The 20,713-nt window shown below is 36.8% G+C and overlaps 1 protein-coding gene across 1 annotated transcript in view; it reads right to left on the bottom strand.

Moving 5' to 3' along the window:
• The window catches only part of nlgn2a (neuroligin 2a), a 270,452-nt gene that overhangs the window by 201,569 nt on the left and 48,170 nt on the right, over window positions 1-20,713 (bottom strand). The window lies entirely within an intron of this gene.

Genomic DNA, 20,713 nt, shown 5'->3' with positions numbered 1-20,713 from the left:
AAGTAACGTTGCACCTACATGTCTACTAGCTCTCATTAGAGTGTTAGTAGAGTATTAGTAGACTGGTAGAGTTAGAATAAGCTGACATGTAGTTGCAAAGTTACTTATAGTCAGTAGAATGTTCAAAAGGGACCATCAAAATAAAGTGTCACCAGGATTGTTACTGATCTTTAATAATTTTGTTTTGGTCTCCTATAACAGGTTTACATGCATCCAAGGTCAAAAAAACACTTTAAATCTTTCATAATGTACATTGCAGCATCAGCTCGTTTCTCACAGTGTCTGAAACGGCTCGATAAAGGATTCAGTCTCTCTGAATCCCTCCTTTCCGAGAGCTTCCTCTGCTCTGATTGGTCAGACGGTCCAGTCTGTTGTGATTGGTCTACCACATACAGTGTGTGTCAGAAACCAAACGCCTATAACCATATCTGAATTTCAGCCCTAGATCTTCCTCAGCTCTTGATGAACAGTGATACGAACAGTAACGATGGCGTTGGTTTTACCGTATCAATTCCAGTGCGAGTCCTCGTTCTTTTGAAGTGCATCACAGTGGATTCTCAGCGCTGAAAACAGCATCTTCTCGACATGAACAACATGAACCAAACTCTTCCAGTCTCAGCTACAACTACAGTGTTTCAGGGTCAAAGTAGACATTGTTCACGGACAGCCAATGAACACCATAGACTGACTTTATGCAAATGTATTACATTGTTACGTAGGTTTGTAACAGGAGGTGAGACTGGAATTACTGACGACTCATTTCAGCAAATCAGAATCGATTCTTTCTTTTAGGAGACAATAACTTTATTTACTGTGCACTTTGATCTTTGCAAAGCACTTGAACGTATTTATTCAAAAAACACTTAAAGATTTCACATCATCATTGGGAAAACCCATGCAGTGGCAGTGAGATTAACACACAGTGATGTTTACTGTAGTGCCACAGGAAGGGAATGTGTGACAGTGTGGTGATGTTAAAATGTATGCAGATTTATGTAAATGATCTCACATTCATGAGTCGTGACATTTTGGGCTTGTTTTGCACCATGCGGCTCTGAGTAAAGGGGGAATGGAAGCCAATTTGGGCTTACTTCTAATTATGACTCATGTGCTCAAGCTGAGCGGCGAGGGCACACTTACAATAACGCAGAGCCGTAACCAAGTCCTGGCTTTACAAAGCGCAAGTCAGACTCAAGTAGAAGAGCTCCTACCAAATAACTGGTTTTATGAGTCCAAAATAATCAAACCAAATTAAAATTTCTTGTTGATCAAATCTCTATCACCAGTTGGAGATTTGATCATTTCAAATTTCACGATATTTGACTGAAAATCAATCTGTTAAGCTCTTAGGAGGAAAACAGAAGCAGGTTCAGTTGAGCTTCTGTTTATGTTTGCTGGTGAATGTTTATATGTAAATAAAAGCCTAAATTTAATCTGTTCATCATAAAAAGTGATTGAGTCTCTTCAGAAATTTTGGACTAAACCACTCAACTCATATGGATTAGTTTTACGATCTCTTTTATAAACTTTTTGAAGCTTCAAAGTGTCAGTTGCGTGGCTGTCAATGGAGGGACAGAAAACTCTCAGATTTCATCAAAAATATCTTCATTCGTGTTCTGAAGATGAACGAAAATCTTACAGGCTTGGAACGACATGAGGGCGAATTTTCATTTTTGGGTGAACCATCCATTTAACTAACAATTTAACTGCGGCATTTATTTGTACACATTTCACCGGCCAATTCACTAAAGACATTATGTTATCAAGTAACACAAAAAACACAATTGGCACCACATATCAATAAAAAAAAAAATGTATACAAACATTTACATGTATTCTTCCAATTGCGGTAGACAAATATCATTTGTACTGAAAAAGAATGACAGTGACTTAATTTAAATAATTGAGCCGCAGTAATATTTAAGCACATTGAATGTCTGTCTAAACTGGATTGGGAGTGGTTAATGAATAAGATGTGTGTTCATTAGTTCAAATAGTGCACAGTCATGTTTAGTGAACTGTCTCTAAAAAGTCATGAATATTAACAGAAAATGTTAACAAACGCAACATTGCAAGTGTTAATAAATGTGTAGGCAGGTAGTCACTGGTAAATTGACTTGACTTTAAATGTGTGACTTGAATTTGACGTCCATCTTGTCAATTTAACTCAAATCCAACATTCAATTATCCTCTAAGCTCGTTCAGACAAAACAACTGCAATAGCAAAATTCACTGTGACAATTGTTTGTTTGAGATTCCACTGTTTGAGATTCATCACAGTTGGTTTTTGTCCCAGAAGCTCCTCTTTCCGCTACATTATTTCCCAGACTTGCATCGACCATTTTACCATCAATCTACAAGAGCATTTATCTTATATAAGCACATAGCTTCATTTTGGCAGGATTTGGCAGATGGTGGACAAAAGAGTGTGTGAGCTAATCTGTGGAGAAAACAGGCCTTATCCCAAGTAATGAAAGATCCATTAAATAGCGTTTCTAGGATGACACCGTCAAAATAGCCAGCAGTCAACAATATAGAGAGAGTAATGTGTTAGCGTCTGTTAGAGCTGCAACACATTTCAATTCCATCTATCTCTTTCTTTCTCCACACCTGTTTAAAACACCATGCCTTCAATGATTTTATTTTTTCCTACTTTGTATTCCCTCTCTTTTCTCTTTAATCACTTTTTCCACAGCTCTCCTGGCACTGACCACTTTGCACGGTAAAGAGAAGGGGAGGAAAAATGACAGAAAGAAAAAAAAAGCAGAAAATGTGTGAGAAAAAGGACAGGTCACATGAACAACTGGAAGAGGTGGAAGGAAAAGGAGGAATTATAATGGAGAGACAATGAAGTAGGAATATTTTTTTTAATTAAAAAATAGGTCATGCAAAGTGAATGTACAATAAACAAAATGAAATACTAACAATACTAACAATAATACGAAAGAGAAAACAAATCACTGCAATATTTACTTAACTGTGAAATGCTTAACTAATATTTGAGCTACATAGAATTGTTTTAATTCATTATTATTAACTTTTTATAAAAAATAATTATAATACTTATAATTATGCACATTATATTTATGCAAATTAATTGTTAATTTAATAACTAACAACAAGTATAATTATCATTATTATTCATTTAATTAAATAAACCAGTTTAAAATAGTAAATTAGTTGTTATTAAATATTGGTATTGAATATCATTACATTTCACTGGTATTGGTATCGACTAGTGAAACTTCATGGCAACCTAGAAAAGAGATAAAATGACACGGGGGGGAAAAGAGAGAAGAAAGAAATGGATGAGAACGTTATTTTTTTCTCGTTTTTTATTTATTAAAAATGATCAAAATGAAAAAGATTTGGATTCCATGCACAGAAAGAGTGGGAGAAAGTGAGTGAAAAAAGAGTGAGAGAAAAAGCCTACAGCCAAAAAAAGAAAAAAGAAAAAAAGGCATAAAAGGTGGAGGCCTGCAGTGATGCCTCCATAGTAACAGGCTGTTCTGATTGAAACCACACCTCTGAGCGCTGGCTGCTGACTCAATATGACTGGAAGAATAATCAGTCCACACTCTCGATTGCATTACTGAGGGAAAAAGCACTGGCTAAATCATCAGCGCACGAGGAAGGAGGGAGACGTGTGAGGGAGAGAGACGGAGGAATGACAGGTGCTGACAGACAGAATGACAGAATGAATGAGAAATACAAACATGAGGAGAGATATAAAACAAAGAGAAAATAACTTGTGGTCAAATGCCTCAGTTTTGGCCCTTAAATTATAGGCTGTTGAGCTATTTTGATTGCACATTGTATATCATTTATCCTGGGTTAGTAATTAACATTCTTATTTGCATACTTCAGTGTCAGCAATTTTCTTTGTAAGGGTCAATATTTCCATATGAGGGCAAATTTCACCATTGGATTTCAATTCACAAGCTTGCGATCAGATTCATTTCCGATTTCGATTCAATTCGATTCAATATCGATTAACTGGGGTATGTATCAGGTACAGTACATAGCAACATTTCTCATGGAAAAAAATATCACTCAAAAAATTCTGTAAAATATACAAGGAACCCCATTTGGTACATTATTAAAGCCTAATATTAAGGTTGAAATTCTTGTATGGGCTAATTGGTAACACTTTGTTTTACAGTGTAGTTACATATGTTACATGTTACTATAGTAATAACTATAAATTATGCATAGTTACATGCAACTAACCCTCAACCAAACCCTATAGCAAGTACATGTAATTACTTAATATTACTCAGTTCGGTTACACTTTAAGGTGTCGTTGTTACAGTGTAATTATATATTTAAGTACTGAGTAATATTAATTAACTACATGTACTTACTTTAGGGTTAGGGTTAGGATAGGATTTGGTTGAGGGTTAGTTGCATGTTATTGTGCATAATTTACTGTTATTTCTATGGTAAGTACATGTAACATATGTAACAAGGACACTGTAAAATAAAGTGTTACCCTCAGTTCTTAAATGTATAATTACAGTGTGAAGACACCTTATAATAAACTCTAACTGGAAATTTTATAATAGCATTATAATAACTTTTTATTGACATAATTATGTTTCTACTTGTTATCTGAAATAACGAACATACATTAAATATTGAAGAACAAGTAAAAATACAATGAATATGTAATATAGTGCATATATTTAGCAAAATGCTTCTCTCTAGAGTTATTTTTCTAGCTGACTATCAACTTTATGAACATTGAATGGCTTTTCTGAGGTAAATGTAGCATTACTGTATGTTACATTGTTTACAAGCTGTTTTATTGACTTTATTGTCTTTCTGTGGTACAAAGTTTTGCTAATTCATCAAAATGGTAATCAATTTAAATCGAGAAATCAATATTTTTACCCAGCCCTATATACAGTATAGACAGACCGATATCTCAAGACTAAGATAAGTAATCAGTAAGAACCTTGAAATTTTCTCTCTCTGTCAATTTTTTTTTATAGATTTCATAAGCCCTATTCGTACGGGATAAGTATTACCTGGTGACCTCTAGTCCTTTGTAATAATTGCGGAGGTTGTCTGTGATCTTAATCCCGTGCGAATGGGCCATGTCTGTGATTTGTAAAGTAAAAATTCCCCCGCAAATGACCTACCATATTTCCCCGAACACCGAGGTCCTGTGATAATATTAGTCCGGTGCAAATCGGCATCTCTGTGATTTGGCGGGGTCGTATATCATTTTTTCAAGGGTTTTGTTTCCTGTGTGCCTTTTATCCATCTTTCGTGAAGAATGGAGTGTTTTGATAGTATTTTGGGTGCTAGGTTATATCGCTATACACCACACAACTATACAATTTGCAGAAAGAGAAAGCTGAAAACCATGTTTAGATGGAGATGAATGACATGTATAGCAGCATGCGGGTAAGGAACATTCTTCTGATTATGATATATCATACAGCTAGACCAATAATGACAAGACATTTCCAAGCAATAGCCTATTGACATCAATCCGGGAGATAAGTCAGTAAATTTGAGTAAAATCACAGGCTTATCCCGTGCGAATGCGCCACACGAAATTCAGATGTGGTTGGGTAATTTCTAAATCACACGAGGTCCCCAGATAGTACTAATCCAGTGCAAACAGGGCTAAAGAAGAAAAGGACTACATCCCATCTAAAGACCTTAAAATAACAAGGCTGCAAACGGTTGATGTAATTCAACCTGTCCTTCTTTGGGAAAAGGCCCATCAAAGAGACGTTTTAAGCACTATCCTCCACGAGGGTTTGGAGAGGATGGTTTCCAGAGGAACGGAGGATGTCAATTGGTCATAATTATCATCACTGCTAGAGAGGATAAATACCCACTTCTCAACGTTTCACCCCACCTGTCATCTTAACCTAACCCCCCGGTCCATTGGAAACCTCACACTCGGAGGAAGCGAGAGTGCTTTGAAGAGACCATTGAGAAGCCCTTCAGGACAGAGTGGAAGAGCTCTGATCATGCGCTGTTTAAAACAGGAGACGTTCGTTAAAGGAGGAAAGTGACTGCTAGGTCAAGCAGCTGCAGTTATCAGCAAATTGAAATAAATGTAATCTAATTATATTTTATTTAATAAGTGAACTTGCATATTTCATGGAAGTACTGGTTCACAAATGAGATCTCTTAAAGGGATAGTTCAGCCAAAAATGTAAATTCTGTCATCATTTGCTCATCCTCATGTTGTTCCAAACCTGTATGAGTTTTTTCCTTCTGTTGAACACAAAAGAAGATATTTTAACCAGTCAGTTGCCAACATTCTTTAAAATATCTTCTTTTGTGTATACATATCTTAACTATTTCTTCAACACTCTAAAATGTTGTTAGTTGCACAGTGTTGGGTAGATTTCAGTAACTCACAGTCCTGAGTTCAGTTTCACTAACAGTAGAAATGCTGCAATTTCTCACAAACTACCCAGGCTGCTGGGTTATAGAAACCCAGTGCTGGTTTGTCAAACTGGATTAAACCGGATTGGTTTCGTCATTTCGTCTCCATAAACAGTCATTTCGTCTCCTGTCCTGAGAGAAAACTTCCTGAGGTGATCTTTCTGAAGAACTTTAAGGTTTGTACCCCCAAAAAAAAAAAAAAAAAAAATCTGTAGTTTAACTTTTTAAAATTAAATTTCTGTCTTTTGCTCCGCTAACATTATTTCACATTTGCTAGGTTTGCTCGACCGAGCGAGAGATGAGACGCAACCAGGGTTAAAATCAGCTAGCACTGCCATAATGGAAGCGATACTGTTGAACCAGAATAGACAGTTAATACTGTACTGGTGGCAGGTTTTTTCTTCCCACAGAAATAAATAATTGATATTAATTAAATAAATATATAAATAATATTTGCTGCAAGAAAAAAAGGAAATAGGCTTATAATTTATGAGGTAAAATTAGCCCAGCTTTTAGTCAATATGAGCTGATATTGGGTTAAAGTGTGGAACCCAACCTACTGGTTTAAAATGTGCAACCCAACTTGCTGGGTTACTTTGACCCATCATGTTCTGTCCAATATTTACCCAGCGCTGGGTTGCCAAATGGGTTGTTTTTAATCCAGCAATTTTTAGAGTGTAGACAATAAGGAGACAGAAAGAACAGCAAATGGAGACTATTGCTTAAGTGAAGACCAAAATAATCATGTCTCTCGAGTTTTAAAACATTTACATTTATTAATTTAGCAGACGCTTTTATCCAAAGAGACTTACAAATGAGAACAATAGAAGCAGTGGAACTAACAATAGGACAACAATATGCAAGTGCTATGACCCTTCCCAGTTTAATCAAACGCAGTACTTTTTTTTGTGAAGATAATAGATATAGAATAGATGATAAAGTGTTAGTATTAATGGATCAGGTGTTGACGAAAAAGCAGCGTCTTCAGCCGTTTCTTGAAAATGGCCACGGACTCATCCGCTCTGGTTGAGTTGGGTCATTCCTCCAGCAGGGAACAGACCAGGAAAAGGTCAGAGAAAGAGATTTTGTTCCTCTTTGAGATGGCACCACAAGACGGCGTTCACTTGCAGAGTGCAAGTTTCTGGATGGCACGTAAGTCACGTAAGAAGTAATGAGTTTAGGTAAAAGGGAGCAGAGCCAGTGGTTGTTCTGTAGGCAAACGTCAGTGACTTGAATTTGATGCGAGCGGCAACTGGAAACCAGTGCAGTTTTGTGAGGAGAGGAGTGGCGTGTGCTCTCTTCAGCTCGTTAAAGACCATATTATGAGTTACACTGTCCACAACATTCATTTAATAGTTCTATATTCTCTATACTTACAATACTGCTCAAAAGTTTGCAGTTGGTAAGATTATGTTTTGGAAAAGTCTCTTATGCTCACCAAAATTGTAATATATTTTAAAATGTAATGGCAAAATATTATCGACGTTGAAAACAGTTATGCTGATTAATATTTTTGTGGAAACCCTGATCAATTTTTTTCCACTATTCTCAGATGAATAAAAAGTTCAAATGAACAGCATTTATTTGAATTGTTTTGTAACCATGCAAGTCTTTACTGTCACTTTTGATCACCTTGCTGCATCAAAATATTGGTCACACTTTAGATTACGGTCCAATTCTCACTATTAACTATGACTTTCGTCTCAAACTCCTATTACTGCTTATTAATAGTTAGTAAAGTGGTTGTTAAAGTCCCCCTGTAGTCAATCATTGTATCCATTCAAACTCATCTTTGATCACCAAAATGACATAGCTTGAATGTAACTCGACACCCTTGCTTCATTTAGTATATGCGGTTCTATGAATATGCAAATAAGCCCCGCCTCCACTCACTCAGACCAGCTCAGAGATCCACTCGTTGACATTCACACGTTGATCTGATTGTTTGCGAAGTCAGAAACACCAGCGATTTCAAACCGTGTTGTCTTTGGTTCAGAGAAGAGAAAATACTCAGTAATGGTGTCGACTGTTAATTTATGAATTTGTGCACGGTTTAAAGCATATTAAAAACACCACATAGACATATAAACAACATTAAAAACTTGCTTTTCACCACAGGGGGACTTTAAGTTTAGGCACTGGGCAGGATTAAGAGATGTAGAATATGGTCATGCAAAATAAGGCATTAATATGTGCTTTATAAGTAATAATAAACAGTCAATATCATAGTAATATGCATGCTAATTAAGCAACTAGTTAGGCTAATAGTGAGAATTGGACCCTAAATTAAAGTGTTACCAAAGTATTCATATTTTACTGACCCCAAACTTTTGACTAGTATTGTGTGTCCTGCCTATTTTCATATCATTGGATTTAAAATGTATACATTTTTTTACAAGAGAACTCTGAGACAAAGTTGATATGACCTCAATGAGAGACACCGCTGAGCAATACACTTTTCCGCAGTTGCTCTAAGTCTAGTTCGTGGAACATTTTCTTCTTTTCTTCTCATTCTGTATATTAATTGACTCCACTGATATGGACAAAACACACCTCCTGACATGACTTTTGAAAAGAGGCCAGGCAAGTTTTGCCCCCTATCTTGCATTACAAGAGTAAATTTAGTCGGACGCAGAGCTATGCTTAATTGAGTCATGATTGTATCGACTCGGTTCCCATGGCTTCTGGTCTACCTGTGGATAACTGAGAGCCGTGACCTCGATGCTGCAATCTCTGTTGCTCCCACATGGCAAAATCTTCAGAATACAAGATGAAGCTAAAGTTTAGATCAAAAGAATGTGCACATTAGGGAGTGAGAAAATGAAAAAGGTATCGAGAGACAATGGGGAGAGGTCTTTTTTATTTCCTCTGGCGCCATATGTGTCATTGTCTCATCAAAACCTCATAAAGAATTACGGGGAACAGCTAATTAATTTAATGGCTTTTCTTGCATCACTTGAAATACCCCCAATGCACAAAAAGCTACTAAAAGTTTATATGTCTAATAAAGTAATGATAATAACTGTCTCAGGAACAAAAGAGCAGTATACTTAATGTTATTTCAATCAAATACCATAAAAGTCATGATCCTTTTTGTGTAATAAAAAATACAAATCTGATATGCTCTGCACATGAATTAAAAGCTATTTCTCAGCCAGTGCTGCTCAAGAAGACAGCAGTCGGTCTACTTCCACTCCAGAGACATCATGACTCCAAGACTTTGTTGACTGCTCAAGCGCTCTGTTTAATTGATGAATTGATGAAGAAGAGTGGTGAGATTAATTGTTTAGCTCTGAATGGAGAATCAATCATCAACGATTAGGTTTTCACATTTGCAGGAGCTAAACCAATACTATTTTTTGTGAAACATTTTACATTGAATGCACATTGGATACAATGGCCCCCAAATGTATTTGGACACACTTAAACACTGTTAAAAATCCATGAATGTCCCTTTATAACAGTGCAATGTCACTTATACTGTTCAAAAGTTTGGGGTCAGGGATTTTTTCCCCCTTCTATGCTGCATTTTTTTTTTTTTTTTGTAGATAAAAATATAGTAAAATGTCTAAGTAATATTGGGAAATATTATTATAATTTAAAATAGCTAATAATTTATATATATTTTTTTTTTAAATGGAAACATTTCTAATTATTATTACAGTTAGAAATAGTTCTGCTGCTTAATATTTTTGAGGAAACCATGATATATTATATTTCAGGATGAATCGAAAGTTCAAAAGAACCTTTTGGAATAAAAATATGAATTTGTTAAACAAATATTACTGACCCCAAAAATCCAAACAGTATGTATATGCCAATTAGTTGGATATTTTGTTATCAAATGGCATTAAATGCCATTAACTTCAATTCAATTCAATTAAAATTTGTGGAAGTATGTCTTAAGTGGCCAAATACTTTTTGGGGCCTAATATTTTTTTGGAGCATCTTGCACAGCTAAAAATTCTTGACTGGTTATTAAATTGCATGACAACACCATAATTGAAATAATTACAATTCATCAGAATATACGGGTTCTGGCCTTTGCATCTACATGTACATTATTTGCTCAGTTCTATGTGCACTGTCCCTGTCAGGTTACAATGGATCAGAAAAGCTCCTAGTCCCACTCTGACAGTCACCGGTTTGTGGATGTTCACATCAAGATGAAGCCCTGTGCATGAAACCATTATTACCACACAGGACAATTCAAATTCATATTATTCCTTAAAAACAAGGCGTATTTCTACAAGACAAGCTGTGCCTTATGAGGTACCTGACAGCTATGAGATCCTGAGAGAAATGATATACATTAAAAACAGATTCTGTACAATGAACTCAAACACAGCGAATAATCACACACGCTATTAGTCGTTTGGATTCGGCATAACAGATTTCCTTATCCTGAGCAATTTTGTTAGAGCCATTGTGTGAAAGTCGACTTCAAAGCACAGCTCGACACAAAACCTGCATTAACCAAAGGCTGAACTCGGAAACTTAAAATAACATTCCAGCTGACAAAATGGCCATTTTTAAGGCTTAGTACTGGATAGTCTATATTCTTTCTATATAAAATTTATGGTCACGACTGTAGGCTCTCTCTTGCGGCCAAGGTCAAGTCTGAGAGGCTATAAACCACAGGAATGAGAGGAGGGAACCGTGGAAAATGGACTCGTGAGGAAGGGGGTTCATGTAACGATTCAAACTTCTCTCGTCTCATTTCCCCAGATCGCTCATGAATAACCCCCAGTGCCACAGACCCGATTACCTCACATCTTTCTCTCTCTCCATCTCACCTCCCTCTACTATTCATTTTGCAGCGTCCCAGTCTCTTTTATCATCTCTTTCTCTAGCTGTCCTTCATTTGCAGGTTCTTGCTTGAAATCAACCCTTTATTCCGTTTCCCTCTTTCAACATATTTCTCTTTTCCTCCTTTCAGCGCTCTCCCCACAATCCCTTTTTCATTACCGTATAACACCCCACTTGTAACCTTCAGCTTCATATCTCCCTCTCTCTTTCTCCTCATTTTATATTCTCTTTCTGCACACTTCTTCCCCCTTTTCAATCCCCCTCTCTCTCTCTCTCTCTCTCTCTCTCTCTCTCTCTCTCTCTCTCTCTCTCTCCGTACAGGTCATGGTAAAGGGGGTATAATCCTTTCCCATTCCACCTCCACATTTACTTCCATTCTCTAATAGCTGAAACCAATCCTCTACGCACCAACCCAATTTAAATTCATATGCGATCCACTCTACCACCCTGGGAAACCGGCTTCCTTAAAAACCATTTGACCAATGTAATTTTTTAAAAATTAGACACAAATAACATGAAGCCTTTGGCGTATTCAGACTGATGAAATTTAAACAGTTTATCGCTGTGAGTAGGAGAATTTTGATGCTAATTTAGTGTGTGTGATTCATTTATTGGTGGGCCTCTCTGCGGTGCGATACCACTGGAGGCCTGATATGCTCAAGCTATTAGCAAGTTACAATCCTGAATAGCTCTTGAAAAAACTAAAACAACCTCAGGGGGTGGCATTTACTTTAGCATGATTCAACAATTGATCTGTGAAGTGAATTGCCATTTTGTGTCAATTCTCTTATGCGGCAACAGTTTCTCTATGCTAAATGTCTTCTCCTGTGCTCTCCAGACTACTAAACTCGAGGACTACACCACTTCTCGATGGGTATTTCAAAACAGTGAGTGAGGACAAAGATAAACATCAAATAAAATACCAGGAAACACTTAACAGCTTTTAAAACAGGGGTCACAAACTCAAATGACCTTATAGACAGGTGGATATCTCCATTAAGAGCCTGTTGAACAGGTCGTTTTTTATTTTATTTTACAATCATAAGCACTAACTTTATACAGTAATAATGACATCTCAGATTGTAATATACTCCCATCACTGCATACATCCAGTGTGGAAAAGAATTGTGTCCAAAATCATTCCCTATTCACTGTATAGACCACTATAGCACTGTTTCTATCCAAAGCTGCGAATTTAACTTGTGCACAAAATTGTAACATCGCATACAAAATTAGCAAATAAAGCATCGTTTCCATCCTATGTGTTCAAGAGAACAAAATCATCACTTCCTGTGAAATTATCTGTAATAAAACTGGAAGTTGCTGCAATCGGGGCTCTTTTAACCTACATTGTAAATGACTTGAGTCTCAGAGCGTGCAAACGAAACGCAATAAACGCTGTCATGTTATCTTGCGTTTGAAGGTAGATGTTTGGGAACTCAATCGTGTGAGACGCTTCTGGGAGAGAATTAAACCAAATCATTCTGATGACAGACTTTGGTTCAGGTCTTTCAGAATAACTAAAGCAACATTTGAGATGCTGAAATGCGATTGGTCCACTAGTTAGTCCAGTTATCCAATCACATCCACTGTTGAGGCAAAGTTACGCAAGTTTTTTTGCTGCGCATTGAGGGATTTATTCAGTAAATGTGTTTCTATCATAGTTTATGTGCATGTCTTCTTATCGGATAAAAACATTATCTGAGTCCACCCCCACCACCACCGTAGGCTGATAGATTGAGGCTTTTTTTTTTTTTTTTTTTTCAGCATGAGTTAACCAGAGAAAACCAGACGATACTGAAAGCAAGGAGAACAAGAGTAAGACAGGCTGGTGAAAGCAAAGTAACAGCAGTGCCATGCAGAAACACATTCAGTCAATTTCAGCACTGACTTTGCTTTGTGAACTTAAATTATAATTCATTAGCAAAATGTGATGAAATGTGACATTATGGTGGCAAACTTTCATTCCATTACACAGATCATACCACCACAAACAACAGAGGGCGCCTTCCCCTACGCAGCCCAAGTTCCTTTAACCATGTGTGACATTACAGTCGCCTTGCCCTGATGATCACGCAAGCAAACATAGAGCCCACTTATGTGACAGATCTTTGATTTCATAATTGTATTCGACTGCTAAGTTGAATGTAATCTCAGACTGGAAAGAGCACAAAATAAAACTAAAAAACTAAATAGCACAACAAGTGCAGACTGATTCATGAGCCAGTTCTATTAATGACAGAACATATCAATAGTGCAATAAAAACAATAGGCTAATCCTGATATAAAAGCAAATGGCATGGAGTGCACTATACAAACAAAACAACAGTCCTGATATAAAAACAAATGTGTGTCACAAAAATACTCTGAGTGTATGGGTTCTCTGGGGCATCGTATGCTATTTTGTCTGCATGTGTTTACCTGTACCTAAAATAGTTTCCAAAAGTCACCGTCTCCTACTTTCTAAACTACTGTGTTCGACGATACCAGGGCATGATTTTGTATGTGTGTGTGTTTAAATGAAAGCGCTCTCCTAGCACATGGTCTACTTGACCTACATGCTTGAACTGAAAATGCCTTAATGGTGTTATTTTGCTTTGATTGGCAGGTGCATTTAGCCAGAGTAGCTTGAAAAAATAAAATAAAATAAGAGAGACGTGTATAATTAGTGCCAATCAACCGCAGGCGAATCATCATGTGCTTGTCAAACTGTTCATTTTCCCAAACTATTCAGATGCCCTAGCTAGCATGCAATGGGAATAACACCTGTGTCACTAAACAATTATTGCATAGTCAACCGCATAGATGTTTAAAATGCCCTTGAGGCTGTGTGAGCGAGCGTTTGCATGCAGGTCGGGTTTTATGAAGCCTGTGTAAGGCTGTGTGTCCACCTAAGCATCTTTTCAATCGTTTTCGATGGGAGTGCCACGCATTTTAAAACATTAGCAGCGTGTTCAACACAACGCACATCACTTGTCACTCACATACCCAGCTGTCCAATCACAGTAGAGGAGGGGCAGGACAAACATCACACCGACCAATGATCACATCCTACAACGACAACAGAAGGCAACAAGCAGCACAACAACTGAACAAAATCATCCAAAACAAGGGCCAGAGAAATTCTTTGTGTCGACATTTTTATATTCAGAAACAAACTATATCTGTGAAATCAAATACCATTAACATATTCTGTATCAAAGCGTCTCAACTGAAAAAAACATGGCGCTGCCAAAGCGTTGCCAAGTACTTGCAGCCAGGCATCTTCAGAAGAGCGTCTGCCATTTTCAGCAGGCTAGAAACGCTTTGGTCAACACACGGACTAAGCGTTTTCCAAGAGTAAATATATGCTAATGTGTCCAACTGCATGCATTCTGCATGTGTATTTTGCCGCAACAAACTACATTTGGCATGCATTGTGTATTTGTACTTCTGCCCGGAAGATTATGTTTACATTTACATTCTTAGAAAGTGCTTTCTTAATAAAAAACCCATCCCCCCCTCTTTTCATTCATTTTCTAAAGCTCTCACTCCAGGGTGCCAGTCGTTTTTCTTCATCAAAGTGCCGGGGTGTTTACTCTTTGTAGGGTGTGCTGATGTTGAGTATAATGGGACATGCGGCCTGTGCGATTATATGGCAACACACACTCGCTCCATCACTGACACACACTGGATGACAGATGAGACGCCCGCCTGGGAGCGCTCCTTTACCCACAATCCCTCGCTCTGAGCTGAAGGGTTGACATCCCTGCCTTGAGTGTCCATATCGGCCGGTGGAAAGAGGCCAGAGTGCTGTGTGGTAGTTCCTGAAAGTACACGCGTGTGTTTGCGTGTGCCTCTTAGGTCAGTGATGTTAAGTCGGTGTGTGATTGTGAATATGGAGCAGTGAGGGAACGACAAGCTGGGGTAAAAATAGAAAAGGAGAACTTCAGGCTAAATACACCGCGATGGAATGTAGTTAATGCTGTAAAGGTAATGTAAGAGAGATCAGAAATAGTTTATACAATTTTTAAATACAACATAAATGTGCTTTATGTTTATTTTTATTTAATAATACTAAGTATGTTCATGCACTGACAGTCAAAAGTTCGGAATAATAAAAAATACAGTAAAAACAGTAGTATTATTATATTTTAAAATAACTATAATAATATATTTTTAAAATGTGATTTATTGTAATTGTAATTTATTATCTGTGATCAAATTTGAATTTTCAGCAGTCTCATTTATTATCAGTTATTATTTTTTCTCAATTATTAGTACTGGTTCTTATTATTATCAATTTTGAAAACAGTTTTTGCAGCTTAATATTACATTATAAATGTAAATAGATGCTAGTGTATCACGGTTTCCACAAAAATATTAAGCAGCACTGTTTTCATCATTGATAATAATCAGAAATTATTCTTGAGTAGCAAATTAGCATATTAGAATGATTTCTGAAGGATAATGTGACACTGAAGACTGGGGAAATTCAGCTTTGATCACAGGAATACATTTCTTTTCTTTTTTTTTAATAAATAGAAATAGAAAAGTTGTTTTAAATTGTAATAATATTTCACAATATTACTGTTTTACTGTATTTTTGATCAAATAAATGCAGCCTTGGTGAGCAGAAGAGACTTCTTTCAAATTTATTAAAAGTAGTTTTACATTAAATGTAAAAAATACGGGATGTATTACCAAAATTGTAGTAATAGCATCATTATAGTATTCATTTGCAATTATTTATCCAGCAATATCAAAACGAGCCATTTTTGGAGCATGATTTAATAAATGCTGTGTTTATAATGAAGAGGATGTTTCAAGTTCTGAAACTTAGGCCTACAGGATGTTTTAATCGTTCAAAGACCTCTTACATGTCAAAAGATCAAGGTAAATTTGATTTCTCATGTCATGACCCCTTTAAAGAAAAAAACATGGAGGACCAAACTAGATTTTATCCTTGAAGAATCAATTTAAATGTAAAAAAGGGCATTCCATCCCAGAATGGAGCCAGATCAGAAAGTGAGCAAATAACTATTTGGCTGTTGGTTAATATTATCCAATAGCCCCTAGTGATGTCAGCGGAAAAATAAAGTAGTACATAAATATTTTTCTCCCTTTAGAATAGCATGCAACCATGATTCACACACAATAGGAACAGAAATGTGATAAGAAAGTGCATATCTGCTTTTGATTGCATATTGACTCTATAAAGCTTTTTTTTTTTTAAACAATTGTCCTTGCTAGACGATTTGACCAAAGTGAAATAACACCTTTTCTCCGCCTCAATATCATCAGGATTTCAGTCTTTTATAACAATCCACTTTACCTTTGGGAATATTATTTTTCACAGTCACATTTAATCTTATTCCAGTGTGTTTTTCATTTGACAGCAATGTGCTATAATCCTGTCCCTGGCTGGCGGTCTGTAATACAGATTCATGTGAGCAAATGAAACTTCACTGTCCAATGCCCCGCAGTACAATACAGCATCACATTCATACATCATTACATTGACTGCTTCTAGTGAAGAAATAAAGACAGAAAGCAGCATATGTACACACAGCAGAATGGAAGTTGTCTCGTAAAGTTAAGCTCTCAAGGGACGACTAGAGTCTCAAAATTTTATGTTGTAGGTGGCAGTGTTGGGTTGGTTCCCATTAAGCCCCCTCAGTGGGGACCGTCTACAAATTTAGCATTGTCCTGTGACTAACAGCCTGTCTGCCATATGTTCATATTCACCTTCTACCTGATCCTCAGATACAGGCCTCCCGCTGCCAAACAGAACTACAGTAATAACATGTGTGCTTCTCGGGAATAACCACGTCTATTTTAATACAATCTAGGCCTACATAATATTGTTGAAATGTCTGAGTAGCATTTGATTATAAATAACATGATTACAGCTCAAAAAGCCACCCTTAAAAGTCCATACTACTGTATACTGTACACAAGTTTGGGGCCTCCAAGAGTTTTTAAACATTTTGAAAGAAGGCTCTTAAGCGCATCAAGGCTACATTTCTTTTATCAAAAATACAGTAAAAACAGTAATATTGTGAAATATTACTACAATTTAAAATAGCTGTTTTCTATGTGAATATACAGTGAGGAAAATAAGTATTTGAACACCCTGCTATTTTGCAAGTTCTCCCACTTAGAAATCATGGAGGGGTCTGAAATTGTCATCGTAGGTGCATGTCCACTGTGAGAGACATAATCTAAAAAAAAAAAATCCAGAAATCACAATGTATGATTTTTTAACTATTTATTTGTATGATACAGCTGCAAATAAGTATTTGAACACCTGAGAAAATCAATGTTAATATTTGGTACAGTAGCCTTTGTTTGCAATTACAGAGGTCAAACGTTTCCTGTAGTTTTTCACCAGGTTTGCACACACTGCAGGAGGGATTTTGGCCCACTCCTCCACACAGATCTTCTCTAGATCAGTCAGGTTTCTGGGCTGTCGCTGAGAAACACGGAGTTTGAGCTCCCTCCAAAGATTCTCTATTGGGTTTAGGTCTGGAGACTGGCTAGGCCACGCCAGAACCTTGATATGCTTCTTACAGAGCCACTCCTTGGTTATCCTGGCTGTGTGCTTCGGGTCATTGTCATGTTGGAAGACCCAGCCTCGACCCATCTTCAATGCTCTAACTGAGGGAAGGAGGTTGTTCCCCAAAATCTCGCAATACATGGCCCCGGTCATCCTCTCCTTAATACAGTGCAGTCGCCCTGTCCCATGTGCAGAAAAACACCCCCAAAGCATGATGCTACCACCCCCATGCTTCACAATAGGGATGGTGTTCTTGGGATGGTACTCATCATTCTTCTTCCTCCAAACACGTTTAGTGGAATTATGACCAAAAAGTTCTATTTTGGTCTCATCTGACCACATGACTTTCTCCCATGACTCCTCTGGATCATCCAAATGGTCATTGGCAAACTTAAGACGGGCCTTGACATGTGCTGGTTTAAGCAGGGGAACCTTCCGTGCCATGCATGATTTCAAACCATGACGTCTTAGTGTATTACCAACAGTAACCTTGGAAACGGTGGTCCCAGCTCTTTTCAGGTCATTGACCAGCTCCTCCCGTGTAGTTCTGGGCTGATTTCTCACCTTTCTTAGGATCATTGAGACCCCACGAGGTGAGATCTTGCATGGAGCCCCAGTCCGAGGGAGATTGACAGTCATGTTTAGTAGGGCTGGGCAAAAAAATCGATTTTTCGATTAATCGTTTTTTAAAATGTGATCGATTCAAAATCGATTCTCAAACGCCACAAATCGATTTTTTTCCATATTTATTTATCTATTACCCAAAAGCCAGTATTAGTTTTCCTCCACTGTTCATATGCTTGCAAACTCCATTTTATAGCTAATGCTGTGAGATTTTATGTTTGTTTTATCTTAATCATAAAATAACCTCAACTAGTGCTGCACAATTAATCATATTGCAATCGCGATGTCAAGCCTACGCAATGACGTGAATGTTCTGTGACACACAGAAAGACTTGCGCTGATATCGTGTGTGCGCACAAGACAGCCCAGTATACAGTTCTCTTTCGTGCTTGAACGAACAATAACACACACAATTATGCCAAAATGTCTTTTTGTCGAGTATCTTCATAACATAAGAGCAGTCTTATGATGAACGTGAATGAGGCGCGTGTGAGATCCGCGTCTCTGTTAGCAGCGGTTGGTCTCTTAAAGGGACAGTACACAGTAGCCACTAATTATCTCTGTCAAAGTTAATCAAAGAACAAAGGAAACAGAGAAAAACACTCACTGCTCTTGACTAAAACCTTTTGTAACTTTAATAAGGATTAGTCTATATTTACTTTATAATTAATGCATCGCAGACTGTTTGATAACTTTATTCAATTTCTGTAGGCCTATATGTCATAGACAGATAAATATATGCAAGTTTTTTTTAATGGGTTTATGTGAGGATTGTTAACCTGTTTGATCAAGGCATGCGACTGTTCTGACTTGTCCAATTTTCAGCATAAATTTTTCATCTTGCATCAAAATCCTGTCTATTCATTGTATGCATTTGAAATATAGAGTTGGGTTCTGTTTTAATGTACCCAAGTGTACCTAAAATAAATAGTTTAATATACAGGTTGGTAGCTCTTAATTTCTTTTTATTAATTAACCACTTCCAAACTTATGTTCACTTTACTTTCTTTTTTTTATAAATATAGGATTTGTATTTAATATATAGGCTATTCATTGAGTGGAATCGAAATCGAATTTAGAATCAAAATCGAATCGAGAATCGAAATCGAATCGAATTGAGAGCTTGAGAATCGAAATCGAATCGATTTGTAAAATCTGAATCGATACCCAGCCCTAATGTTTAGCTTCTTCCATTTTCTAATGATTGCTCCAACAGTGGACCTTTTTTCACCAAGCTGCTTGGCAATTTCCCCGTAGCCCTTTCCAGCCTTGTGGAGGTGTACAATTTTGTCTCTAGTGTCTTTGGACAGCTCTTTGGTCTTGGCCATGTTAGTAGTTGGATTCTTACTGATTGTATGGGGTGGACAGGTGTCTTTATGCAGCTAACGACCTCAAACAGGTGCCTCTAATTTAGGATAATAAATGGAGTGGAGGTGGACATTTTAAAGGCAGACAAACAGGTCTTTGAAGGTCAGAATTCTAGCTGATAGACAGGTGTTCAAATACTTATTTGCAGCTGTATCATACAAATAAATAGTTAAAAAATCATATATTTCTGGATTTATTTTTTTAGATTATGTCTCTCACACTGGACATGCACCTACGATGACAATTTCAGACCCCTCCATGATTTCCAAGTGGGAGAACTTGCAAAATAGCAGGGTGTTCAAATACTTATTTTCCTCACTGTATCTTAAAATGTAATTTATTCCAGTGATCAAAGCTGAATTTTCAGCATCAGTAATCCAGTCTTCAGTGTCACATGATCCTTCAGAAATCATTAAAATATGCTGATTTGCTGCTCAAGAATTATTTCTGATTATTATCAATATTGAAAACAGTTTTGCAGCTTAATATTTATGTTGAAACGGTGATAAATAATTTCAGGACTCTTTAATGAATAGAAAGTTCCAAATTTAAAATAGAAAACCTTTATAAATGTCTTTTGATTAGTTTGATCCTTGTTGACCAAAACTTTAAATGGTAATTCCAAACTTTAAATGGTATATAGGGAGGGATGTGATTTTATCCACTGGGAGATGAAAATGGTCTTTTCATGCCACAGCCAGGATTGAGCAAAATTCAGGATTGAAGAATTTTAAATTGAAATGATTTCACCACATATCAAAAGTAAGTCGAATTAAAATTTGAACTAGAGGGTAATTTGGAATTTAAAATGTCATGCAAAAACACAGATAATGTTTAAAGGTAGGGTAGGTAATGTTTTCATTAACCCTTTTTGTTATACTGGTTGAAAATCTCTTCACATCCTGATAGCAATCAATAAGAGAAGTGGTCTAAATATTTAAAAAAAAAATTACATATATC

Source organism: Squalius cephalus (genome assembly GCF_949319135.1).
Source record: "Squalius cephalus genome assembly, chromosome: 3".
NCBI lineage: Eukaryota > Metazoa > Chordata > Actinopteri > Cypriniformes > Leuciscidae > Squalius > Squalius cephalus.
Note: the sequence above shows the minus strand (reverse complement) of the source record. Positions and strands in the feature narration are given on the sequence as shown.